A 27,176-nucleotide genomic window follows, 5' to 3' on the forward strand; every position below is an offset into this window, starting at 1 on the left:
ACAAACCTACAAATGTCATATCCACAGGTCTTTTCTCTTGGGGAGGTTAAAACTGCAGCAAGGAATCACTTTCAGAATTATTTTTTTCCTGAATCTTTAGTATAATGTCCACATTCCTTTTTCTGAAATATATTTTATATGTTCAATGTTTATTTTGGTTCCTCTTTACTCTGCTCCAAACAAGGCCATGTGGGTTGGCCTTTGCCCCTACTCTATTTGATTGAGAACTTGCCAAAAAGAGAAAGAAGAATGATGAAAGGGGGTGAAGAAGGAGAAGGAGGATGAGAAAGAGCAGAAGAAGAGGGAGAAGGAGACAGAGGGAGAAGGGGAAGGAGAAAAAAATAAGGAAAAGGAGAAAAGAAGGAAAGAAGAAGAAGAAGAAGAAGAAGAAGAAGAAGAAGAAGAAGAAGAAGAAGAAGAAGAAGAAGAAGAAGAAGAAGAAGAAGAAGAAGGAGAAAGAGAAGAGGAGGAGACTGAGGAGAGGGAGAAAGAGAAAAGAAGAAGGAGAAGAAAGAAAAAAAGAAAAGAGCAAAGAAGAAAGAAGATCTGCCAGTGCAGAGGAGGCAGTTTTAACTTTCATTGCACTGCTCCCTGGCTAATGCCTTATCCAGCTGGTCTGAGCCTAAAATTTCTCCAAACCTACCTGCCTATCTGACTCTTACAGACAGAGAAAATGAAAAGCTATGCCACCCGGTGTGTCCTACAATACAACCTGTATCTGATTTTGTCCCTGCTGATAGCAAATTTTATAGCCTGTCGTAAATCTCACATGCCTACTTCCTATCCATTTGTATTCTGAGAGTTGTAGTTTCTGAGTACAAAAAGGATTAGAGGACAATGATGGGAATTGCATTCTGGTTGCTTCTAACAGCAGAACTCTATGTGATAAATGGATGACTATAACATGTTCAGTCATTGTGATTCTATGCCAAAGGCAGACTCAGAGGCAGGATAACAGCCATTGATCATGGTTTCCAACATGTCCCGTTAACCTTATAGTTGGTTCTAATCCCTTTTGATTTTGGCAATGTGATGCCCATTCCTGTTTTCAGCATTATAGAAATATTTGACCTCATCTGTTTCTTTTTACACTACTTCATGGTTTGGAATCAGAGGGATGGTTCGAATCCCAGTTCTATTATTACTAGCTATTTGAACTTCAGCAAATTACATCATCTTTCTGAATTCTGGTACCTTAATCTAATTAAAGGGATACTATTATCTGCCTGGGAGGGTGTCGTGCTAATTGGACAAGACAGGCTGAGTAGATGATGAGCAAAGACTGGCATTTTTGTCTGCTCAGTAAATGATAGCAAACTCTTCTTCTGGTCCAGTGAGCTGGAAGACACTTTAGACCAGAAGCCCCCAGAGAGCTAAATTTAATTAATTATAGTAAATTTTAAAAGCTGACATCTTTGGTTGTGGAATGCATTCTCCTACTGCATAACTTTTAGTGCCATAGTCTGAGTCATTATTTCTAATCTTGAGTCATTCAAATCCTTTAAAACACTGGAATATCAATCACTCAATCAATGAATTATTGTTTAGTTACTTCATCTAAATTGTTTTTTTGATTTTGTACAGCATTGGAAAAATAGTTTGCCAATTATTGTAACAATGTGAATGACTACAGTTATTATTTAATATTTTAGAGTCAATAAAAATCCATTCTTAAAAATTCAAATAAGTAAAGAAATTAAAGCTTTGAATCCATAACTAATGAGGAAAGAACTATTATGTTTAATTGCATATGGAAACTGATTTTTCAAATTACTTTTCAAGGTATTTAAAAATATCTGCTTGCTGGGCATGGTGGCTCACACCTGTACTTCCAGCACTTTGGGAGGCCGAGACAGGTGGATCACCTGAGGTCAGGTGTTCGAGGCCAGCCTAACATGGTGAAACCCCGTCTCTACTAAAAATACAAAATTAGCTGGGCACAGTGGTGCGTGCCTGTAATCCCAGCTACTTGGGAGGGTGAGGCAGGAGAATCGCTTGAACCTGGGAGGCAGAGGTTGCAGTGAGCCGAGATCATGCCATTGCACTCCAGCCTGGGCAACAAGAGCAAAACCGCATCTCAAAAAATAAATAAATAAATAAAAATTAAGATAAACAAAAAATATCTGCTTTATTATATACATCAAATCATCAGAAACTTAACATTTAAGCTTCCTTTCCAAATAACAAAAGCCCTGATGCATTGTTAAGAAAAACTGCCCATCAGTGAGCTCTGCACACCACATTGTAAGCATGATGGCTTATCTCCTTTACATTGGGAGCTCGGCTTCCAGTTCCAAAGTGTACAGCAGCTTTTAATCTATCACGCCATGGCAGGAAGGCATTACTGCAATACTTTCATTCTAGTGAATTTATCCTAAGGTCACAAAATGTGTTCAGGGTAACATCTGGCTTGTGGCACTGGGATAGAAACCTGCATTGTTAGAACATTCATTTTAGGGCAGGGTTCCCATAGAAGGAAGTGGGTCTGGGCTGGGAATATCACCTCCTAGGAAATATGCAGTAAGATGGATTGTGCGTCTAAAAGTTAAACTCTTTCCAACAGGTATTTAATGGCATTAGAATTAACTCACCCCAGCTAGAGAAACTGTGTAATGTAAGCAGTGAGATTAAATCTTCAGGAAACACAATGAAAGTCATTTTTTTCACATGGATGGATCCAGGCTGTATGGAGGTTTCACTGCTTCTCATACCTCCAGTGAAGATGCAGATAATGTGGGATGTTGTAAATGTACCTCATTTTGATCAGGTGCATTGCAGATGCCCCCCAGATAATGCCAATGGCAGCAGAGCCATCCATTTTCCCTTTAGTGATCAAAGTTCACTTGGAATCTTTGATGTAAGACAAACACATATAAGCAGATCGAAAACAGAAAAGCTTTCTGCAGACAGAAAAAAGCTTTCTGCTTTCAGGAAGAAACTGCTATGGTGAATTTAAAACTTTTAATGCCATTAGATGAACTTCTAGCACAGTTTCAGTCATGTTACCACAAGGATTGGTGACCTGTTTCGTATTCCTTGGTCCATTATTTGGTGCGGAAAGAGAGCATCTACCTCCTAGAAGGTAACTTAGTCTCAGAGAGTAATTAATTTTGCTGGGGACAGAACAGGCTTTATTGTTTCTGGTCATCTATTCACACACGTATTTCCAATGAAAAAAAATGGGAGGTTTGATTTGATACAGAATATTTCAAAATTAAGCAAGATATGGCCTCTAATTATAAATATCCTCTTATTTCCTGGATTGGTGCTATTATCTAAGGGTTTTAAAATTTAGAAGTGGGAGTGAATATTTAAAAAAAAACCCACTATGTTATTTCATTGATACAAGAAGCATCTGCCCCTTTATTAAAAGGGGGCAAATTCATTGGTAGGTCAATATCCTATTATCTGCTTGATTTAAATTAAATTATTAGATCAAGCAGAGAATTGCTAATCAAGCCATTAGGACCTGCCACCATTATATTTGGGTATTCCTCTAAATTAAATATTAATGAACAGTAGGCCTCAATATTTGGACATATTGATACTGAGCCAAATCCCAGCCACCTAATCTAAGCCAACAGGAAGATAGAGAAGTTGTGTTGATTTTTGCACATTTTTTCCTTTATAAACTTGCGGAAACTTCCATAATTTGCATTCCTTTTACTCATAATCCTGACTGCATCTAGAAAAACAAATCAAAGCAGTAATGTTGATGTTTTAGTTACTGTTCCTGTGTTGTTTATCTCTTCTGTTGTGGCCTGAATCTTACTACTACTTTCTCTGTTGCCTTCTGTTTTCTTAGTGTGTGGTGGGTCTCTTCCAAACACTCCTGAAGGAAACTTTACTTCTCCTGACTATGATGGAATCAGGAATTACTCGACAAACCTAAACTGTGAATGGACTCTCAGCAATCCAAATCAGGATTATTCATCTATTTATAATCATTTTGAAGATTTTTACCTAGAAAGTCACCAAGACTGTCAATTTGATGTCCTAGAGTTTCGAGTGGGTGAGTTCTAAGAACATATTCTCCCATTTATGTACAATATTCTTTTTATGTTTTTGTTGTTGTGGCTGTTGTTGTTGTTGTTGTCGTTTTGAGACAGGAGCTCGTTCTCTTGCCCAGACTGGAGTACAGTGTTGTGATCATGGCTGACTGCAGCCTCAACCTCCCAGGCTCAGGTGATACTCCTGCCTCAGTCTCCCAAGTAGCTTGGACTACAGGCGTGCACCACCATGTACAGCTAATTTTTTAAATTTTTTTGTAGAGATGGGGTCTCCCTATGTTGTCCAGGCTGGCCTCGAACTCATGGTCTCAAGTGATCCTTCCTCCTTGGCCTCCCAAAGTGCTGGGGTTGCAGACATGAGCCGCCATGCCTGGCCTACAATATTCTTCTTAGGCTTGGAGACCACCAACAATGAAGGGAGTCAAATGGCTCCAACATAGGTACATATGACCCAAAAGAACTCTGTTCAAACAAAGCCACAATTCTGTGTGTGCTCAGCTGAGGAAAATGAACCCCAAGAACAGTGAGCGAGGCACATCACCGTACAACTAGACCCTGTGTTACAGTCGCTTGGTTTTCTGCCATGTGAGACTTCCTCAAGGGAGAGTCCACTACTATCAAGACTCCTTTCCAAGGAGACTGGGACTTAGCATGGTCAGCATGTGTTGGCAGTTTCCTGAACTTCCAGGATTTACAAAGCGGCTGTGAAATTCTCCTGAGGGCTTAGGCGTTAAAAGAAGTTTTACAATGTACCAGATGGAAAAACACATGGAAGCTATTTGGGGGAAATAACCCCAAAGCAGTCATTTGTCTTTGTTTTTGTAACAGAAAAGGATTGCAGTGTACTCAATAAGCCATAATTTTCTTAAGAATTTTTAAAACTCTGTATTCAAGAAGGATGAACCAATTTTCATTCTTTCTTATAATCAAGGTGTAGTTTATTCATTAGGTTGCTTCCACGATTACGCTGACACTTTTTTTCTCAGTAAATAAACAAGTAGATAGAGGAAAACAATAATATTGTAAATAGGATGTAATCATCCATACTGTCAAAGTCTTGCTGAGTTCTGTGTTATCCCAAAATTTAATGAAAAGGAGGCTGGGTCAGGCATGGTGACTCACACCTGTAATCCCAGCACTTTGGGAGGCCGAGGCGGGCAGATCAAGAGGCCAGGAGATCGAGACCATCCTGGCTAACACGGTGAAACTCTGTCTCTACTAAAATACAAAATATTAGCTGAGCATGGTGGCAGGTGCCTGTAGTCCCAGCTACTCGGGAGACTGAGGCAGGAGAATGGTGTGAACCCGGAAGGCGGAGCTTACAGTGAGCCTAGATGGTGCCACTGCACTCCAGCCTGGGTGACAAAGCAAGATCCTGCCTCAAAACAAAAAACAAACAAACAAACAAAAAAAGCTGAAGGGCACCTGGGGCTTCTTCTCCTTCACTGACCTCGGGTCTGCACTGGGCAGCTGCACGGGCCTCCCAGGCCAGGAGGCCCCTGGGGCCCAGCCCCCATTGCACCACCGCATGACTGGTGGCAGTAGGATGCAGAGCTGCACCAGGAGCTGTGCTGCAAGATCCCCGCTGGTAGCTGAGGCTCACTTCCAGGCCCCACTGCTGGCTCGGGCCCATGAGCAAAGAGGTGCAGCTCTGAAAAGAATGAGAGAGACAATGCCAATGCTGCCAGTGCCAACGATGAGGAAAAAGTGTGGCAGCTGCTGGAAAATGGCACGGATCCCTGTGCAACTGACAAGGGCCACACAGCTCTATACTTTGCCTCTTGCAATGGTAATGACCAGATTGTGGCCTGCACAGACCATGACTCTGTCATCACCTTACTGCTACGACGAGGGACCCGGTGGATGTCCTGGACCAAGCTGGACGTATGCCTCCACACCTGGCCAAGACGAAGCAGAACATCCTGCAGGACGACCACTCCCAGTGCCTGGAGGCTGTGCGACTGGAGGTGAAGCAGATCATCCCAATGCTGAGGAAGAACCCGGTGCACCTACAGTGACGTGAACAGCGGAAATGGTTGGACCACCTCTGCACCCACCTCTAGATGACCAGTACCAAAGAGCAGGTGGATGAAGTGCCCGACCTCCCAGCCAGCTCCACCTCCCTCAGTCTTTGGATACAGAGCATGGAGGAGGTAGCAAGAGATGTTCCCTGGCTTCCTGTCACTGCCCCCACTAGTCTCTGAGTACAAAGAAAAAGCCCAACATCTGGGACTTGGAAGCTGCATTTGTCAGGTGCGGACCTCACCGTCATCCCCAGGTGCTATGGGGTAGAGATGCTCTCTCCACAGCCTCAGGGCCACTCCTGGTGCCACAGTCTCCGGCATCTCTGTGGACCGGGACAATAGCCCCCAGCTTCTTCCTCTGGCTCCTGTGGCACTAGGCCAGGCTCTACAGCCTCACCTCAGCTCCGCAGACCTGCACTGTCCTAGCAGACCTTGCTCACCCCATGGCCTCCATGGTGCCCTCACCAGGCCCCAGACCTGTCTGTATGTTCCTTCCCAGCCATGGGCTTGTTTCAGTCACCGGGTGTGGCCTAGGTGGGCACCCTCTGGCCAAGGGGGCTGCCATGGGGGCTGTTGGCTGGCCCTGTGCCTCTCATCAGAACTTAGATATAGACATGTCACCAGACTTTCAAGGAAACACTGCAGTGGGTGTCTCTGGTTGGAGGAGAGGATTGATGAGGGTTAGACCTTAAAAATACAAGTTTAAGAGGGACCCTAGACCCTAAAAATGCAAAGTTAAGAAGGACCCCAAAGCAAAAAGTCCCAACTGCTTTTCTCCCAATCATTAAAACGCGAGAAGGGTGTAATGGTTTTGCAGTCTACTTGCAGTATTTTGCAGCCTAGCGGTACTAGGCTTATAAGTGGCCCCCCACTATGCCCATATTCTGATCCAGGAACCTGTGAACATTACCTTATATGGTAAAAGAAGCTTTGCAGATGTAATGAAGTTAAGGACGTTTGGCAGGAAAGATTATCCCAGCTTGTTTAGGTGGCAAGTTGATGTCCTCACTCGGATCCTTGTAAGAGCAGAGCAGGTGATGGGAGAGTGGTGGGAGGTGTAGTGATGGAAGCAAGAATTGGAGTCATTCAAGGAGGGCATCAAAAGTCGAGGATCAGAGGCTGCCTCTAGAGCCAGGAAATGGATTCCTCCCACAGTGTCTCTGAAGCCACTTGCCCTGCTCCCACCTTGACTCAGTGGAAGGGAATTTAGAATTCTGGCCTCCAGAACTATAAGAGAATACATATATGTTGTTTAAAGACACTAAGTGTGTGGCTCACGCCTATAATCCCAGCACTTTGGGAGGCCAAGGCGGGCAGATCACTCGGTCAGGAGATTGAGACCATCCTGGCTAACACGGTGAAACCACGCGTCTACTAAAAATACAAAACATTAGCCGGGCATGGTGGCAGGTACCTGTAGTCCCAGCTACTCAGGAACTTGGGAGGCTGAGGCAGGAGAATGGCATGAACCCACGAGGCGGAGCTTGCAGTGAGCTGAGATCGCACCATTGTACTCCAGCCTGGGTGACAGAGCAAGACTCTGTCTCAAAATAAATAAATAATAATTTCTTGCACCAGCAACAGGAAGCTAGCATTGCAGTGACGCCTCAAAATCCACCTGAAGAACGTTCCCCATGACACATCATTTGGCTGTCTCCCTTGCAACCTCCAGACTCTAGGTATCAGCCCTCACATTAAGCCCAAACGTTACATTTTCTTTTATAACATGGCCTGGCCCCAGTAGCGACTGCACAATGGTACTCAATGGCCTTAAAATAGAATCTTTGACTTTCAAATTCAACGAAATCTTGAAAATTTTATCTGCTGCAATGGGAAGTGGACCAAGGTTTCCTATATTCAAGCTTTCACTTACCTCCGCTCCTGACCTTCCCTTTGTCAATCTTGCACCTCTTACCAGGCTCTCGACAAACCTATTATCAGAAGGAAACTCAATAGCTGGTTCTGCAGCTAAACAACAGCCCTTAAGCCCCAACCCCTACTACCTGTTTCCCAGCTCCACAGCCCTCATACTCACAAGAAGAAAGCCTCAATCTTTCTGTGGCTGGGGCCACAAACAAGGAGGGCTGGTTCTTTCTAGACAATAAGCTTCTCTTGCCCATGTCCCAGAAACACTCCATACTCACTCACATTCACAGCCTCTTTCACACCAGCTATCATCCTCTCCTTCAGCTTTTATAACCTCACCTGCAGTCTCCTGCCATGGCCACCACCCTTAACTCACTCAGGCCATACCATCTGCAACCAGGTTTCTTTCCAGGGAGCACTCAGACCTCCCACTTAGCCCAGAAATCAAGCTAAAGGGCACCCTCCAGTGTTCAGAGGCCACTACAAAATTGGAAAATTGATTTCATTCATATGCTGCCTCTCAAGAAACATGACTATATCCTCACCCCTGTCACTTTCAACAGGCAGATTGAGGTCTTTTCCACCACCACCAAGAGGGCAAAAGAGGTTACTTCAATCTTCCTACGACAAATTATCCCAAGGTTTGGACTGCCCACAACCATGCAGTCTGATCGTGGCCCTGCCTTTATCTCAAATGTAACTCGACAGGTCTCCAAGGCCTTAAACATCAAATGGATCTTCCACATCCCTTATTGCTTCCAATCTTTGGACAAGGTACAGGGGGCCAATGGTCTTTTAAAACAACTAACTAAACTTGCCCTGAAGGTTAAGATCCCTGGCCCATGCTCTCACCCAGTGAGCTCATAAGGTTGAAAGCCCTTCCCCGTCAGCCAATAAACCAAAGCCCCTTCGAACTCATGTATGGGTGGCCTTTCACCCTACAGAGTTTCCCACAAACTACAACTTCCCTCACTGATGAAGTCTGACCCACCCTACATCTCAGGGGCATTCTCCTCAGAGAATACGCTGATGCATTTCTCCCCCAACCAAACCCTGACACCCAGCTCACAACCTTACCCTACAACTCAGAGACTGAGTATGAGTGGATGAATCTCCACCCCATTACCCTAAATGGAGGGGCCTTATCAGATGATACTAACCACACCCATAGCAGCCAAAGTTAAGAGCCTAACACATGAGATGTGGCACTCCTAATCTTAAAAGGTATCTCATCCCCATCCCTCCACATCCCCCACATTTCTACCTAAGTATCTTTCATCCCTCACAGGCACAACATCACTCTGTCTAACCACAGTCTCAGAATCTCTGAAAACTGCCTGCACATGACATTGTCATTTTTTAACTTCCAATCCTTTCCTTCCCATCTTGTCCAGGGCCTCAACTGGTACCCACTTCCAGCCCCTATGAACACCCCAGCTTATTTCTCAACCTAATACAAGAACTTTGGCTCCAAGGCACATTTCAGGATTTCATCCCAACCCAAATCTTTCTTCTCCTTTTGTTTATTCTTTTTGCAGGAACCTCTTCAACCCGATAGGTGGGTGCTTCTTGTCAGTGTCACTCACTAACTATTAAGGCAAACAAAATTATCCTTGTGCTCCAATTGCTGGATTCGTATGTTGGCCCAAACCCAAGGTTCCACTGCTGTTCCAACCCTTCTAATCACTTGGACCAGTTCCAGTATGAATTTACACCTTACCTACTCTGCAGATCCACTTCCAAGGATCCTTTCCTCCTCAATCCATTAGATATGGCCATACTGTCCTACAAAGGATCATAGCTTAGCTCAGACTTATAGCTTCCGGACACCAACTACTCCAGGACCAAGCAAAATCTGTCAGGCTCCCTATTTGGGGTCCTATGTCTACTCAAACCAATTTGGCCACTCTTGCCTTTCTTTGCCTCAACTGCTCTTTTAGAAACTCTTCTTAAAGCACCTTTCTCAGGGCCCTCTCAAAACCCCACTGCTAATACGTCCTCAATCTTCAGCTTTCTCAAGGCTATGAAAACATTCAAATTAATCAAGAAATTGTCTCATCCAATATCTGACCAAGCCTATCCGATTCTCTGGAACCCCATCCATTACTGTTACAATTACACCTCCTTCCTCCCATACTCCTTTATGCCAGTGACGTCCCCCACCCACCAAAATAGAAGGCTTTCCCTGAAGAGATTGTTTTGACAATCCTACCTGTCTTCCCTTTCTTTCTGTCAATTCCACTACCCCACAGCAGGCACTCATAGACAGCACCCACTTCATTCTCTCTTTCCAAAACCAAACATTTCATTTCCTCACCAGCTAAAATCCATTACCAAACCTCTCATTGGAGCTGCCTTTCCCAGCTCCTATTCAGTATGAAACAAAGAAATCATTTTTTTCAGGACAGATTCCAAGAAAATTCTGAAAACAGTGTCACAGTTGCAATACATTTATAGCAACTGCATGTTTTTCATTAAAACAATAATTGAGTCAAAATATAACGCTCTAAACTAAGAAAAAGTTTTCCTTAAATTCACAATCTGTTCTAAAAGCACTAGTACGTACCAGGATCTTTTGTGGGTTCAGATTTTACTCTGCTGGGGACACAGTTACAAGTAGAAGTAAACCCTGATCAAGCCATGAGCTGGTGACAGCCACTCCCACAGCATTCGAATACTCTGGACCTCAAAGTGTAACATCACTCACTTGACCAAGGTGAGTGAAAAACTGACTCAACTGAAAACTGAAATGTTTATTTCTTACATGAATAACACGTGTCAGCTGGATTTGGTACTTTAATTCCAATCTTTCTTTTGTGGACAAAAGTACAACAAAATACTAGAAGTGTGTGTTAACTTACAAACCCCACTCTAAGACTTTCCAATTCACAGTGTCACCAATCCCCCAGGGTTTACCTAAGAACACTCTTATTCAGAAATACCAAGTCAAAGAGGGCATGTTCGTAACAACTCCAAATGATTTTCTTGCCTATTAAACTTTGAAATATGTGACATAAGGCCTTTTTATTTTTTTTTATTATTATACTTTATGTTCTAGGGTACATAAATCTCAATACTTTAAAAACCAAAACATTTTGAAGGAAGATGGTTAAACAGCAGTAACGAAATTAGATTTTACCTTCCACCTAAAGATATTATTGACATGAGAGCATCTGTTACTGTTACGTGTCCACCTATGTACAAAAAAAGGATTAGATTTAACTTTTTCAACATTTCAAATACAACTAATATTTCCAAAGGCTTTACATATAGGATAACTGGGGATTGAACAAGGTTTTGCAGCTCTGAGTCATACAAGAATAAGCACTGTGTTGGTCATCAAAGACTGTACTTTGTTTTGTCCTGTAAAGAAGAGAAATACGAATGATAATAATCTCACAGCTTTTCATCCTTTCTTCCACCTGCACCTTCCTTCCTTTAATGAAAAAGTTCTTATTTTTGTCAGTGAGAGAAACATAGAAGCATACCATTCTCTAGTTAAGATAGAATACACAGATAAGACTCTGCTGATGTATACATGACATTATATATATATAGATTTTTGTTTTGAGACAGGATCTCTCACTCTGTTGCCAAGACTAATGTGCTGGGACATGATCATGGCTCACTGCAGCCTCAACTTCTCCCAAGATCCAGCTATCCTCCCACCTCAGCCTCCCAGCTGGCTGGGACTACAGGTGCACGTCACCACACTCAGCTAATTTCTTTTCTATTTTTTGTAGAGGTGGGATCTTTCCATGTTGCCCAGGCTGCTCTTGAACTCCTAGCTTCATGGAAGACTCCCACTTTGGCCTCCCCAAATGCTGGAATTACAGCCATGAGTCATTGTGCCCAACCCTGGAGTGTTACGAATAATTCGTCTGGCTTAGAAAAACTGAAAGGAGTGACTGCTAACAGAAACAAGGTATGTGGTGAGAAATACATTCTGGAATTAGTGGTGATAGTTGCACAGCTTGCAAATATACTAAACACTATTGACCTGTACACTTTAAAATGGTGAATTTTATGTTATGCAAATTCTACCCCAATTTTAAAACTGCAAAAAAAGAAAGAAAGAAGAAAAAGAAAGAAAGAAGAAAGAAAAAGAAAGAAAGAAAGAAAGAAAGAAAGAAAGAAAGAAAGAAAGAAAGAAAGAAAGAAAGAAAGAAAGAAAGAAAGAAAGAAAGAAAGAAAGAAACTACAGAACACTGAAATACTGACCATCCTCTCTACCAAATGTTGATGAAGATGTAGAACAACTAGAACTTTCACTCCCTGCTGGCAGTAATGTAACATGGAAGGATTGCTTTGAAAACTGGTTTGTTGGTTTCTCAAAAAGTTAAACCTAAAACTACTAGAGGATCCAGCCCTACCAATTTGAGGTATTACCCAGAAGAAAAGAAAACATATGTCCTGATAAAGACTTGTACCCAAATATTCATAGCAGCTTTCTTTATGATTGCCAAGAAATGTAAACCACCCAAATATTTATCACCAACTGAGTAAGCAAAATAATCGTGATTATATCATAATGTAGACAAAAAATTGAAATAACTGCACTAAAAAGCTTCTACACTGCAAATAAACAGTCAGCAGAGTAAACAGACAACCCAGACTGGGAGAAAGCCTTCACAATCTGTGTATCTGACACAGGACTAATATCCAGAATCTGCGAGGAAGTCAAACAAATCATCAAGAAAACAAACAAACAAACAATTCCATCAAAAAGTGGATTAAGGAGATGAATAGACAATTCTCAAAAGAAGATATACAAATGGCCAATAAACATATGAACAAAATGCTTAACATCACTAATGATCAAGGGAAATGAAAATCAAAACCGCAATGCAATACCACCTACTCCTGCAAGAATGACCATAATCAAAAAATCAAGATTTGGCATTGATGTGATGAAAAGAAGAACAGTTTCACACTGCTGGTGAGGATGTAAACTATTAAAACCGCTATGGAAAACAGTGTGGAGATTCCTTAAAGAACTAAAAGTAGAACTACCATTTGATCCAGCAGTCTCACTACTGGGTATCTACCCAGAGGAAAGTAAGTTATTATAAAAAAAAAAAAAAAAGATACTTGCACATGTATATTTATAACAGCATAATTCTCAATTGCAAAAACATGGAACCAGCCCAAATGCCTATCAATCAACAAGTAAAGAAACTGTGATTATATACATATATATACACACACACACATATATATATGTTTATCACATATATAGGATGAAATACTACTGAGTCACTTATAAATGAGAGCAGGCAGTATTTGTTTTCTGTGGCTGACTTGTTTTACTTAAGATAATAGTTAAGTCAAAATTGAACAAAAGTCATTGAAATTAAACAACTCGGAAATAAGGAGTCACTCTCCAGTTCCTACTTCATTTAATCTTTGTGGGTGCTCCTGTGTTTTATTTTATAGAGCAGGAAGTGTCCTAGTTAAGTTTTTGCTGCTGGTCAAAGAAATGAAAGGAAGAGATAAGAGAAGAAAAGAAAAGAAGATGGTACTATTCTATTCTACCCAAGAATGATCATTCTGTCTGTACTGGTAGAACCTGCCTGGTTTCTTCTTCAGTTCTTTTTTTTTTTCTTTGTAGAGTTAGGGTCTTGCTGTGCTGCCCAGGCTGGTCTCAAACTTCTGACGTTATGTGATCCTCCCACCTCAGTGTCTTATAGTGCTGGAATTACAGGTATGAATCACTGCACCCAGCCTTTAATCAGTTCAGTGAACTCTACAATGTTTGGTAACATGGGAGCCAGTTTTGTTCACTGCTGTATCCACAATGCCTACAGAGTACCTGACACAGAGTAGGACTCATTATGTATTTATTGAATGAATATGTGACTGCGTTAATTTTTGATGGTGGCTGTAACAAATGACCATGAAGTTTAGGGATATCAGATCACACCCAATTTATTATGTTACAATGCTGGAGATCAGAAATCCAACATGGGTCTCGATGGGCTTAAATCAAGGTGTTTGGAAGCTGGGTCTCCTTCTGGAGGCTCTAGGAGATAATCTGTTTTCTTTCCTTTTGCAGCTCCTAAAGGCTGCAGAAGATCAAAACGAGATTCTGGGGACTCCAACAGGGGGAAGGTGTGAGAGGAGCAAGGGTTGAAAAACTACCTCTTGGCTACAGTGTTCACTATTTGGGTAATGGGTATACTAGAAGCTTAGTCACCACGATTATGCAATTTACCCGTGCAACAAACAAGCCCATATATGCCCTCTGAATATAAAATAAAGCTCAATATTTAAAAAAAGTAATAGATTTATTTTGTAGAGCAGTTTCAGATTCACAGAAATATTAATAAAAACATACAGAGTTTCCACAGACCACTTCCCCCAACTGTTTCTCCTATGTTTATACCTTGTATTGGTGTGGTTCATTTGTTACAGCTGATAAACCTATATTGATACATTATTACTAACAGTGCATCACTCTTTGTGATGTATATTCCATGTGTTTTGACTAATGTAAAATAACATGTGTCCATCATTACTGTATCACAGGGAATAGTTTCATTTTCCTAAAACATCCCTGTGCTCTGTCTATTCACCTTTTCCTTCTTCTCCCTGAACCTCTGGAAAAACCAGAAAACTCCTAGAAGATAACATAGGAGAAGAATCTTGGGTTTGGTGTTGACTTTTTACATACATCAGCAAAAGCATGACTCACGAAAGAAAAATTAGTAGATGGGACTTCATTAAAATTTAAAACTTCTAGGCTAGGCAAGGTAGCTCACACCTTTAAATCCTGCACTAAGAGAGGCTGAGGTGGGGGGATCACTCGAACCAGAAGTTCAAGACCATTCTGGATAATATAATAAGGCCATGTCTACTAAAAATTTTTTAAAAATTATAATAAGTAGCCTAGAGTTGTGACTCATGCCTATAGTTCCAGGTACTCAGGAGACTGAGGTGGGAGGATCACCTGAGCCTGGGAGGCAGAGGTTGCAGTGAGCTGATATTGCACCACTGTACTTCAGCCTGAGTGACAGAAAGAGAGCCTGTCTCAGAAAAAAAAAAAAAAAAAAAAAAAAAGGAAACTAACAAAATGGGACAAGGTGCCTATAATCTCAGAATTTAGAAAGGCCAAGGCAAGAGGATGGCTTGAGCCAAGAGTTTGACACTACTAGCTTGGGCAACAAAGTAAGATTTCAGCTCTAAAAAACATTTAGAAATTAGCCCAGTATGGTGGCACCTGTAGTCTCAGCTAATTCAGAGGCTGAGGGAGGAGGATCACTTGAACCCACAAGTTCGAGGCTGCTGTGAGCTGATTGTACCACTGCTTTCTACCCTGGGCAACAGAACCAAGTCCTGTCTAAAACAAAAACAAAAACAAACAAACAAACAAAAAAAGGCAAAAGAAAACAAACGAATTTTAAAATGGGCAAAAAATCTGAACAGACACCTTACCAAGGAAGATACACAGATGGCGAATAGCATACGAAAATATACTCCACAACATATGTCACTAGGGAATTGCAAATTAAAACAACAGGGAGATACCACTACCTTCCTATTCAAATGACTCAACTTCAAAACACAACACTAAATGCTAGCGATGTTGTGAAACCACAGGAACTCTCATTCTTTGCTCATAGGAATGCAAACAGGTAGAGTCACTTTGGAAGATGATATGGCACTTTTCTTACAAAACTAGTTGCAATTTTTTTTAGGGGTGATCTTGCTTTGTCGCCCAGGCTGGAGTGCAGTTTCATGATCATAGCTCACTGCCGTCTCAACCTCCCAGGCTCAAGAAATCCTCCCACCTCAGTCCCACAAATAGCTTGGACTACAGGCATGCACCACCATGCCTGGCTAATACTGTTTTTAATTTTGTGGAGGCGTGATTGTCTCATGTTGCCTAGGCTGGCCTTCCACTCCTGGGCTCAAGTGATCCTTCTGCTTGGCCTCACAAAATGCTGAGATTACAGGCATGGGCCACGGTGCCCGGCCTTAGTTCTAATTTTTAAATTGGAAAATAAATATATAACTTGTTTGAGGTATATAGTGCCATAAGCAGATTTTTTAAAAGAGTGAAATAAAGCTCAAAAAGCAAGTGATAATAGAAGATAAAGTTCCTGGGGGTAGGACCTGTAGCACAAGGAATACTCTGAGTACCTGGATGATCAGCCCATTTACTGGGCAGTAGCACACCTTTAAGTATATATTGTTGACTCTTCATAATCCAGGCAGAATTAAAACTTCACAGTTCAACAACAAACTGACTGTTCTTAAAGAAAACCATTTTTTGGTGGGGTTGGGGTGGTCCAAGGTGTTACTCTGTCTCCCAGACTGGAGTGCAGTGGCTGCAATCACAGTTCACTGCAGCCTCAACCTCTCAGGCTCAAGTAATCTTCCCACTTCAGTGTCCTAAGTAGCTGGGGCTGCAGATGGTGCTTCACAATGCCTGGCTAGTTTTTAAAATTATTTGTATAGGAGGGATTTTTCCATGTTGCCTAGTCTGATTTTGCACTCTTTGCTTGATCTAGGCAGGATCGTGTCTCTACAAAAATTGTGCTGGGATTACAGGTGTTAGCCACTGTACCCAGCTGAAGACTATTTTTAAAAAGGCATAACCTAGAGAAGTTCTTTCACATGACCAATTCCATCTCAGTTCATATGTGTCTAAGGATTTAGGTCAATGGTCTTCAAAACGTGATCAAAGGAGACCCACGAGGTAAAAATGATTTTGATAAAAATACTAAGACATTATCTGCCTCTTTCACCCTTGTTCTTTTACAAGTGTTTGGTGGAATTTTCCTACATGAGGTGTGGAAACCACAGATTAAATCCTGATATGAGAACCCACTTGTTTCTTATTATGCCAGACATTCAAGAGAAATGCAACAACATAAAACAAGTCCACTTTTCTCACTTTTTTGAATTTTGAAAATACAGTTATTTAAAACATGTATTATTTATAGCAATATATAATGGTTTTATTATAATTATGTAGTTAAAAATATGTATTTTAAAATTTTTGTTTTAATTTCTAATTTTAATAGAATAATTTATATGAACATAAAGTCTTGGAGACCTTCAATAAAGTTAAAAAATGTAAAGGGGAGGGTCCACCACAAAAGTTTGAGAACCAGTAGTTTAGAAATATTCAGAGTCAACCACCTACAATTTGCTACGCATTCAATTTTCTTTTTTCTTTCTTTTTTTTTTTTTGTTGTTGTTTCAGGAGATGGGGTCTCATTCTGTCACCCAGGCTGGAGTGCAGTAGTGCTATCACAGCTCACTGCAGCCTTGAACTCCTGTGCTCAGGATCCTCCCCCATCAGCCTCCTGAGTAGCTGGGCCTGCAGCTATAAACCACTGTGCCTGGTTAATTTTTTTTTTTTTTTTGGTAGACATGAATGAGGTCTCACTTTGGTGCCTAGCCTGGTCTCAAACTTCAGACTTCAAGCGATCCTTCCACCTCTGCCTCCCAAAACTCAAGGATTACAGGTACGTATGAACCACCATGCCTAACACTTGCTCAATTTTCTGAAATAAGACTGTAGGATGATAGTAGGAAGATAAAGGTAGAAAAACAGGAGTGAGTTCTAGTATGACTATGCATGCCTACTCATTCTTTTATACCAAGAAGAACTTTCAGTGGATACATTCCTTACAAACAAAGGCAACTGAACAATATCATACAGGAACTGCATGAACATGGCCAGTGTCATCCTTTCAAACACGTAGAATGCTTCCCTAATTTCTTCTTTACTCTCTTTCTCTGTGTCTTGCATTTTTTTGCCATCATTGTCATAAACCGCAGAAAGGTAATTGTTCTATTTTATCACCATTTGCTTCATTAATCTGTACTTTGCTTGTATGGAATTTTGCCCAACACACCTCATTACAATTACAGTTTCTAATCTTTTTTCTTTTTTTTTTTTTTGAGACAGAGTTTCACTCTTGTTGCCCAGGCTGGAGTGCAATGGCGCAGTCTCGGCTCACTGCAACCTCTGCTTCCCAGGTTCAAGCGATTCTCCTGCCTCAGCTTCCTGAGTAGCTGGGATTATAGGCATGTGCCACCACGCTTGGCTAATTTTGTATTTTTAGTAGAGACAGGGGTTTCTCCATATTGGCGCGGCTGGTCTCAAACTCCTGACCTCAGATTATCCACCAGCCTTGGCCTCCCAAAGTGCTGGGATTACAGGCATGAGCCACTGTGCCCGGCCAAAACATTTTTGTTTCTGAGACAAGATCTCACTGTGTTTTCCAGGCTGGAGTGCAGTGGTGCTGTCACAGCTCACTGCAGCCATGAACTTCCAGGCTCAAGCAATCCCTTCACCTCAGTGCCCCAAGCAGCTGGAAGTACAGGTGCTTGCCACTATGCCCAACTAATTTTTTTTTTTACTTTCCTACATGTGGGTTCCAGAGGATTTGTGTATACACAGAGATGGTAGGGAGTGGGGCTGGAAACAATCTTCTTTGTATACTGAGGGGCAACCGTATATGTTTATATTAATATAGTTATATGGTAGGACACATACTGTTCTATAGACTTGACTGATATTATTAATGACAAATAATTTTAAATTGAGTGAAATGATTATAATAACAGTAATAATAATAAAGTAGCAACTGGCTGGGTGCACACACACACACAGACATAGAACAATGTCTGGAAGGATCCCCAGCAAAGCGTTAGTAGTGACTGTCTCTTGATAAAATTATGGAAATTAAATTTTTTTAGTCTTTCTTTATTTTCTATATATTTGGGTATGTATATGGTTTTTGTTTTTAAAATGGGGCTTTACATTTGAAATGAGATGACTGTTGTAAGCTTAGAGGTGTATTAGGTGCCAAGCAAATAAATCACCAAGAGAATTTGGATTGCAAATTTGCTCCAGTAAAGATCAATCCACAATTTATACATATCAAATTTGAAATAAGATAACCAGATGTTGTTTATTGTTTCCCCTAGGCTTAGAAATAAATCATAGCATGAAAATGTCTATACTGAATAGAGAAACAATTCTAGACAAAACTTACTTTAATCCAAGCTGTAGTCTCAAAACCAGCTTTCTGAAAATCAGTAACAAGAACATACTGTGGAAAGACAGAAGAGTTTGAAAAAACATGATTTTCAGTGAGTTATTTTCACTTTCCATGAGAAATTCCATGTCTCCACTCCAGATCTGCTTTCTCCAAGTCAGCTCGAGTTTGAAAATATAGCCATCTCAGCAGCTAACTCTCTAGGGGTTGTTTGTAGGGAACATACAGGCAGAGTCACTTCCAGAAGAGCTTTCAATCTAGTGATGGGCCTTCTCACAAATAGTAGAGAAAGACTTTCTGTTACCTTGGATGATTTGAGAAACACCACCATTCTGAGTGTTGCTCTCCTTTGCAGGTAGATGTGAAATGGTCATTTGAAGAATGGAGAAATCTGCTAATCACCTGTCAAGAAACTTTGCCTTTGTATTTCATAACCATTCAGGCCTTTAAAGGATCTATCAAATATATTTTGAGGAGTTAAAATAAGGAATAATAACAAGGGAGGTCGTATATACAGGGTTTAGAGAAAGAAGTACAAGTCACACATGAGCTACTTAAGAATGGCTCAGCAAACAGAGATAAACTTACTGTGTAAACAATATTTTCAACAAATAGATAGGCAGTGGCATGACCACTGGTCAACACGTATCTGAAAAAGAAAGAGGCTACTATTAACTTCCTAGATCCTGAGCATGGCCACCTATTTTATTCAAAATATTAAACATGGAACTTTAGGAACATCTATAAACTTACAGAGGCATTTCAAAATCCTGTTCTCTGTGATTCTAATGCCAAATTTTGTTTCTAGTGTTAAAGTTTTTCATCTTATAGTCTGTCTAAATGAAGTGAACAAAGTCAAGCTTTCAACAAACCAAACAACCAAATACTTGATCTGCATTGGAATTTCCATTTTTATGAAGATTAAAATTTCTATTTATCCAGTTTTTTATGAGAAAGGAATAAGAAATTATTAACCTATTTTGATAAAATGCCAACATTGAACCTTTTTCCAAGTGTTCATTTATGATTCATATTTAATTTTTTGCTAAATTTGAATTATGGATCAATAAAAAGATAACTATATGAATATAAAATCAGTTTATAATGACTGAGTTCTGAAATAATTTGGGGGGATATTTACTACTCATGTTCTTATTTGTAACTATATGAGCTTCTGGAATCTATCAGTTGGAAGAATGCAAGCAATCCAATGAGAGATGTTTAGAAAATACAGGAAGGATTTTGAAGCTTCAGTTTTCCTCTCTTGTCTTGTTTTTTCTTTTCAAGGATGTCTATGACAATGTATATGACAACCACTAAGGCAGAACTCTAGTAGAGTTGTCTAATCATGTCAACTAGACCCGCATGGAGAAGTCTGATTTTTATCCTCAGGGGTCAGAGCCTATTTTTAAGACAAGCCACAGTATCTTTGTGTTACATAGCCAACCACTTTTTATTCTTTTTTTTTCAACTTTTATTTTAAATTTGGGGGTACAAGTGCAAGTTTGTTACAAAGATATATTGTGTAATGTTAAGGCTGGAGTACAAATAAATCCATCATCCAGGTAGTGAGCATAGCACACAATTGGTAGTTTTTCAACCCTTTTCTCTCTCCCTCTCTTCTCCTGTTCCCCAGTGTCTACTGTTCCCATCTATAAGTTCATGTGTACTCAATGTTTAGTTTCCACTTATAAGTGAGAAGATGTGGTATTTAGTTTTATTCTTTTTTATACTCAGTCCAGATTTGTAGCTCACAGGCTGGGTAGATAAAGATTTTTGTGTTCAAATTTCCAACCAATAGCAGCTATATGCACATATCTGGGCCTGCCAATTTTCCCATTTGCTTGTTGAAGAATCAACTCTTATGAAAAAATCAAGATCTGTTTATTTTCCTAAAACAGTGTAATGAATGGAATCATAAGTAGAATTGGGTAACCATGGGTCTCTGAATCCAGCTCCTGGGCACACACTTTCTCCTGCTTCTCAACAGTTAAGTTTGTGGATAAGGGAAGATTAATCATAAAAGCAATATCATGGGCTGCCCTAATACAGAGGGCCTGCTGCTAGGTAAGGTAAGAGTTACACTAGGAGAACAGGGAGAGATAAGGCCACTGACTTAAAATGGAACAATCCCTAATCTTAGGGGAGAGGTGGAAAATAGAGCCTGGAGCTTAGGCAGGACTTTATTAAAAGGGAAGGAAGGGAGCAAGTTAAAAAAGGAATGGACAGGCTAAGCTAATCCCAAGAATGCAGCAAATCAATGTATTAGCAAATAGCTATTCAAAATTGTAGGAGTTTACATTTTAGTAACTGGCCTTAAGATTGGTTTTAGTAACAAGCACAATACTTTTTTTTTTCTTTTTTAGTTTTCTCTTTTTTTGTCCTTTTTATAATGGAAAACTTCAAACATACACAAAATGGCAAGAATAGTACAACAAATTCCCAGGTATACATAACCCAACAATAACAATTGTAAGCATTTGGCCACTCACGTCTCTTTAGCTCCCCCACCTCCTCCCTATCCTCCCAAGTTCCCATTGAATTATATATCATGTCATTCATAAATAATTCCATATATTTAGTTACAGCTCAATGAATTTCCACAAAGTGAACATGCTCATGTAAACCACACCTGCACTGGGAAATAGAAATTACAAACACACAGAGCCCCCTCTGCAGTACTCTTTTAGTCCTTTCCTCACTACTTCCCAAAACAGTAGCCACTATCACCTATTGTGAACTTTGTGTATATGGATTCATAGAATATGTGTATTTTTTGGTTTGGCTTCATTTGTCTAACATTGTTGGTAAGATTTATCCATGTTGTTGAACATAGCCATAGTTTGTTTATTTTCATTGCTCTATAGTATTTTATTGTAAGAATACACTACAATTTAGTCATCCATTCTACCACTGATGCCTAACTGGGTTGCTTCCAGCTCTTGACTATGACAAATGCTGCTGCTATGAACATTCTTATATGTCTTTTGGTACACACTTGTATTCATTTCTGTTGGGTATATAACAAGTATGAAATTGGGTCTCAAAATATGTATATATTAACTTCATCAAATGCTGCCTAAGAATTTTTTGAAGTGGTTGTGCTATTTTACCTTTGCCAGTTCTAGTTGCTCCATATCTTTGCAGTCACTTGACTGTCTGTATTTTTTATTTTGACCAGACTGGTCTGTGTGTCATGGTATCCCATTGTCACTTTAAGTTGCATGCCCTTGATGAAGACATTTTCTGATGCTTAATTGGCTCTTTGAATATATTCTGTAACTGATTTAATGGCGTTTTTCATATATTTTGGATATAAGTTTTTGATTGGACATAAACATTGCCGATATCTTCTCCCACTTTAACTTGCCTTTTCTTTCTCTTAATGGTGACTTTCTTAACACAAAGTTCTTAATTTTAATGTAGTCCAGTTTATCAGACTTTTCCTGCATAATTAATGCTTATTTAGTCTTACTCAAGAAATTTTTGTCAACCTCAGTGTCATAAAGATATTCTCTTATGCTATAGAAACTTTGTTTTTTGTTGTTGCTTGTTTGTTTGTTTGTTTGTTTTTTGAGATGGAGTCTCACTTTGTAATCCAGGCTGGGGTGCACTGGCATGATCTCGGCTCACTGCAACCTCCTCATCCCGAGTTCAAGCAATTCTCCTGCCTCAGCCTCCCGAGTAACTGGGACTATAGGCACCTGCCACCACGCCCAGCTAAGTTTTTGTATTTTTAGTAGAGTAGGGGTTTCACCTTGTTAGCCAGGATGGTCTCAATCTCCTGATCTCGTGATCCGCCCGCCTTGGCCTCCCAAAGTGCTGGGATTACAGGCATGAGCCACTGCTCCTGGCTGTTACAGCAGCTTTATAAAAAATTTTTTAACCTTTCACATTTAGCTTTATAACCCACCTATACTGACCTTTGTTTATGATGTAAGATAGGAGTCAAATTCTTTTATTCCCCCATAATGATATCCAAGTGATCTACTAACATTTATTGAAAAGATTATTGTGGCCTCACGACACTGCAGTTTCACCTTTGTCATAAATCAGGGGATGGTATAAATATGAATTTGTTTCTGGTTTCTTTATTTATATGTCCTTCTGCTAATATCATCTTATTTTAATTGTAATAAAGATTGAAACACCTGATGGTATACATTCTTGAGCTCTGCTCTTCTTCAGAACTTTCTTGATTCTTCTTGGTCTTTTACATTTTCAAATACATTTAAAATTAGCTTGTCAATTTTCAAATTACCTGATAGGATTTTGAGTAGGATTTCATTCAACCATTATTTAATAAATATAAATGACTTATTTACAATATAGAATCTTTCTGTTCATAAGCATTTTGTATGTTTTTTATGCATATGATATGTATATCCTTTTTTAAATTTTTACTTTAAGTTCTGGGATACATGTGCAGAACGTGCACATAGGTATACATGTGCCATGTATTGCCACATAGGTATACATTGCCACATAGGTATACATGTGCCATGATGATTTGCTGCACCTATTAACCCGTCATCTGGCTTTTACGTCCCACATGCATTAGGTATTTGTCATAATCCTCTCCCTTCCCTTCCCCTCCAATCCCTGACAAGCCATGGTGTGTGATGGTTCCCTCCCTGTGTCCATGTGTTCTCACTGTTCAACTCCCATTTATGAGGGAGAACATGCAGGGTTTGGTTTTCTGTTCCTGTGTTAGTTTGCAGAGAATGATGGCTTCCAGTTTCATCCATGTCCCTGCAAAGGACATGAGCTCATTCTTTTATATGGCTCTATAGTATTCCATGGTGTACTCTAATTTGTATATGTACAAATTAGATCTCAGGATTAAGAAACTCACTCAAAACCACAAAATTACATGGAAATTGAACAACCTGTTCCTGAATTACTCCTGGGTAAATAATGAAATTAAGGCAGAAATAATGAAGTTTTTTGAAATCAATGAGAACAATGAGACAATGTACCAGAATCTCTGGGACATGGCTAAAGCAATGTTAAGAGGGAAACTTACAGCACTAAATTCCTACAACAGAAAGCTGGAAAGATCTAAAATTGACCCCCTAACATCACAATTAAAAGAACTAGAGAGGCAAGAGCAAACACATTCAAAAGCTAGCAGAAGACAAGAAACAATAAAGAACAGAGTAGAACTGAAAGAGATAGAGACAAGAAAAATCCTTCAAAAAATCAATGAATCCATGAGTTATTTTTTTGAAAAGATTATCAAAAGAGATGGACCACTAGCTTGACTAATAAAGAAGAGAGAAGAATCAAATAGACACAATAAAAAATGATAAAGGGGACATCATCACTGATCCCAAAGAAATAAAAACTACCACCAGAGAATACTATAACACCTCAATGCAAATAAACTAGAACATATAGAAGAAATGGATAAATTCCTGGACACATACACCCTCCCACCATGAAACCAAGAAGAAGCTGAATCCCTAAATAGACCCATAACAAGTTCTGAAATACAGCCAGTATCTAATAGCCTACCAACAACAACAACAACAACAACAACAACAGCCCAGGACCAGATGGATTTGTAGCCGAATTCTACAGGAGGTATAAAGAGGAGCTGGTACCATTCCTTTTGAAACTATTCCAAACAATAGAAAAAGAGGGACTCCTCCCCAACTCATTTTATGAGGCCAGCATCACCCTTACCAAAACCTGCCAGAGACACAACAATAAAAGAAAACTTCAGGCCAATATCCCTTATGAATAGCGATGTGAAAACCCTCAATAAAAGACTGGCAAAATGAATCCAACAGCACATCCAAAAGCTTATCCACCATATGTAATACTTTTCAATAAAGAAACATTTCCATTTATTCAGGAAAATAATCTTTGAGTCTAACATAGACTAACATAGATTAGTCTATTTCTTTGAGTCTAACATAGATTATAGCCTCAAAATGAATAAGATTCTTCTTTTATGTACTCAATGAATGTTTACTTTCAGCCTCTTTTATGCTGGGTACAATTATGGGAACTGGAGAGAGAAGGTCTGTCTTTATGTAGCTTGCAGTACAGTGACAGAGATAGAACAAGCATTCATCAACAGTTCCACACTAAAATGATGGGTGTAATAAATGCTATGAAGAAATATATTAGCCAAGTGTGGTGGTGCTCACCTGCGGTCCCAGCTATTTGGGAGGCTGAGGCAGGAGGACTGCTTGAGCCCCAGAGTTTGAGGTTGCAGTGATCCATGATTGTGCCACTGCATTCCAGCCTTGGTGACAGAGTGAGACCTTATCTAAATAAAAAAGCATAATAATACAAAGAAACATAAGGCAGGGTAATCACATTCAGGGAGACAGGGACTGCTACTTTAGATAGGGAGCTCTGGAACAATCTTTTTGAGGAGGTGACACTTGAGCAGGTCAGAATGGTATGACGGAGTGAGGTAAGTGAATGTCTAGAGGGCAGAGAGAAGAGACACTGTGCAGAGTCTGAATACAGACAGCACTTGATGAGCTCAAAGATCACCACAAAGACCAGTTAGACTGCAGGCACTGGGAAGAGGAAAGGAGAATGCACACAGTCCGAGGAGCAGATAAAACACAGACCACGGTTAAGAGCTTGGATTTCTTTGTTAACTGTGATAGGTAACCACTGGAGGATTCAGAGCAGGGAATGAAATAGTGTAAGATATGTTCTTACAGGAATAGTCCAGCTTTTATGGGAGAATAGATCATAGATTATCATAAATAGAATAATAATAAATGCAAAGGCAGCTTAGAAATGATTATATCTGTCCAGGCATTGATATTGGTGGTGTTAAAACTGTGAGGACCAATATGACGGCTGCCAGCTGCATTTAGTTGTTTACATTTAAATTAATTAACATGTCATAAAAATTTATTCCTCCCAGGGTCTCGGGAAGAAAGGGAGAACGGGGAGTTACTGCTTAATGAGTGTAGTGTTTCAGTTTGGGGTGACAAAAAATTTTTGAAAATACATAGTTGTGATGATTGCACAACATTCTGAATGTAATCAATGCCTCTGAATTTTATGTTTAAAATGGTTAAAATAGCAAAGCTTATTACATATGCTTTAACCACAATAAAACATTATAACATTAATCATAGAAGCAAAACCCTAAAACCATTTTTTTTAATTGTATATATTTGATGAGTATAAGTGCAAGTTTGTTACATGGATATATTAGGTAGGAGTGAAGTCTGGGCTTTTAGTGTGTTTATCACTGGAACAATGTGCACTGTCCAATTTCTCATCACCCTTTCCCTTCCCACCCTCTCGGCCTTCTGGGTCTCCAGTGTCTTATCATTTTACACTCTATGTTCATGTGTACACATTATTTATTTCCCATTTTTAAGTGAGAACATGCAGTATTTGATTTTATGTTTCTGAGTTGCAAAACTATAAAACTCTTAGGATAAAAAATAGCAATAAATCTTTATGGCCTTGGGATTGTCAAGAGTTTCTTAGATATGGCACCAAAAGCACAGTGATAAAAGAAAATGAACTGAGCTTCATCAAAATTAGAAACATTTGTCCTTCAAAGGACATAACAAAGAAAATAAAAGGACAGGGCCGGGCGCGGTGGCTCACGCCTGTAATCCCAGCACTTTGGGAGACTGAGGTGGGCGGATCATGAGGTCAGGAGATGGAGACCCTCCTGGCTAACACAGCGAAGCCCCATCTCTACTAAAAACACAAAAAATTAGCTGGGTGTGGTGGTGGGCACCTGTAGTCTCAGCTACTTGGGAGGCTGAGGCAGGAGAATGGCATGAACCCGGGAGGCAGAACTCGCAGTGAGTGGAGATGGTGCCACTGAACTCCACCCTGGGCGACAGAGCAAGACTCCACCTCAAAAAAAAAAAAAAAAAAAAAGGAAAAAAAAAGAAAAGAAAAGAAAGAAAGAAAATAAAAGGACAACCAGAAAAGTGTAGAAAATGTTTGTAAATTATATATTTGATTAGAAATCTGTAACTAAAATATACATAGAACTTTTACAACTCAACAATAAAAAGAAAAAAAATAACAATAGGCAAAACATTTAAATAGGCATTTTTGTAAAGAAGATATAACAGTGTCCAATAAGTGCATAAGAAAGCCTAACATCCCTAGCCATCAAGAAAATACAAAATCAAAACCACAAGGAGACATCACTTAACACCCAATAGTGTACCTATAATAAAAGAGCACAAACAATAATCAGTGTTGGTGAGGATGTAGAGAAATTAGATCTTTCATACACTGCCAGTGGG

The 27,176-nt window shown here is 39.9% G+C and overlaps 1 protein-coding gene and 1 pseudogene across 12 annotated transcripts in view; one reads left to right on the forward strand and one right to left on the reverse strand.

The window, feature by feature from the left end:
* Positions 1-27,176, reverse strand: part of LOC105472068 (ankyrin repeat domain-containing protein 30B-like) — a 539,363-nt gene that overhangs the window by 351,378 nt on the left and 160,809 nt on the right. For 3 of the 12 annotated variants that reach the window (XM_071070097.1, XM_071070095.1, XM_071070090.1), the window contains exons 23-24: positions 25,077-25,198; positions 6,945-7,261 (exon numbers count right to left, since the gene is read on the reverse strand). The exons of 1 other annotated variant lie outside the window; for it this stretch is intronic. The gene's annotated coding sequence lies outside the window, so the exon portion shown is untranslated. Of the gene's footprint in view, positions 1-4,006; positions 6,020-6,944; positions 7,262-18,816; positions 19,568-25,076; positions 25,199-27,176 lie in introns of those variants that run through there. 8 more of the 12 variants (XM_071070099.1, XM_071070088.1, XM_071070093.1 and 5 more) reach the window with 7 other exon arrangements.
* LOC139355998 (ankyrin repeat domain-containing protein 54 pseudogene) lies at positions 4,152-6,214 on the forward strand (annotated as a pseudogene).

Source organism: Macaca nemestrina, chromosome 9 (genome assembly GCF_043159975.1).
Source record: "Macaca nemestrina isolate mMacNem1 chromosome 9, mMacNem.hap1, whole genome shotgun sequence".
NCBI classification, from domain to species: Eukaryota; Metazoa; Chordata; class Mammalia; order Primates; family Cercopithecidae; genus Macaca; species Macaca nemestrina.